This window comes from Frankliniella occidentalis, unplaced genomic scaffold (assembly GCF_000697945.3).
Source record: "Frankliniella occidentalis isolate FOCC.00 unplaced genomic scaffold, Focc_3.1 Scaffold7, whole genome shotgun sequence".
NCBI classification, from domain to species: domain Eukaryota; kingdom Metazoa; phylum Arthropoda; class Insecta; order Thysanoptera; family Thripidae; genus Frankliniella; species Frankliniella occidentalis.
Window position 1 is genome coordinate 2930769 of NW_026267137.1, and position 1134 is coordinate 2931902.

General features: G+C 52.4%; 1 protein-coding gene across 5 annotated transcripts in view; it reads right to left on the reverse strand.

Annotated features, from left to right (window-relative positions):
- The window catches only part of LOC113210006 (plasma membrane calcium-transporting ATPase 3), a 25732-nt gene extending 24975 nt beyond the window's left edge, over positions 1–757 (reverse strand). For all 5 annotated transcript variants that reach the window (XR_008011931.1, XM_052273820.1, XM_052273818.1 and 2 more), the window contains exon 1: positions 600–757. The gene's annotated coding sequence lies outside the window, so the exon portion shown is untranslated. The remainder of the gene's footprint in view (positions 1–599) is intronic.
- Positions 758–1134: the final 377 nt, after the last annotated feature.

Genomic DNA, 1134 nt, shown 5'->3' on the forward strand with positions numbered 1-1134 from the left:
CTGAGGTGACGTTCCCCGACGCTGGAGCGGAGCGGGAGCTACCCGAAAACGTTCTTCCACCTCCCACCCCCCTCACCCTGTTGTGACCGCCTGGCTTCGTAATGCCCCTCTAGACGACGCGATGCGTGATGCGTTTCCTCTTGTCGGCTCGCCTGAGAAGCGTTGCTCTGAGAAACAACGCCACCTTAGGAAACGTTCATTGTGGGGGCATCGGTATGGACATTCGACACTCGACAGGGACATGTGGTCACATTGTGGCCACAGCAAAGCCCAACCACCCATTTAGGAAGCTTGGGCCAAAGAAAAACAGGACGAGAGCAAGATTTTTGTGCCGACACAAAGCTTCCTTGAACGTAGCCCTGCAGCCCTGCAGCCCTGCTGCTGCCGCTCTCCCGGGAAAGTCTCTAGTCAGCATTTTTTTCGTCCTTCGTGTCGTGCTCGCCCTTCCATTTCCTCCCGTTTTTTTCCCCGCACCTCACGGGGAATGACAATCTCCCCTTTGCAAGAAGAACGGAACTGACTTTTTTCCCCCTCTGCTTCTTAGTCATTCTAAAAATGGGTATTTTTTTATTTTATATTTTTAAAAGAAAAAGAATTACCTGATTAAGTACAACGTGCACTGGCGGCTCCCCGTTGGCGCAGCTCCGTCTCCGGGCTCATGGGCTTCGGGGTCCGCTTGAGTCGCGTCCGCGCCAACCACGTCATACCCGTAGAGCGGTGGCCGGGGGCGCTCTGCAACACCAAACGCGCACGCAGTTGAAAAGCGCTGCAGGCAGTGAAACTACAGCTACAACAACGAATACATTCAGTTTTAATGAGGCTAATATCAACAACAAAACGAAGCAGCGACGGCACGATGGATCATGACAAAGGTCGAGCTAAAACTCGGTAATAAACCTTGTCCATCATCCACCGAGGAGGGAATCACAGGCAATATGATCGTGCTCCAAGTTATGGGTATTTTTCATTTCACGGTCCGCAAGCGACTCAGAAAACAACGACCGGCACGATACCGACAGTGTGCTCGCCACAGGTTCTTCTTTCCTTTAATTTATTTTCTTTTGTCGCCGCACAACGTTCCGGTAGTAGGAGGTTTCATTTTATTGAACCGACCCGCACCGCTCCCCGCGCCGC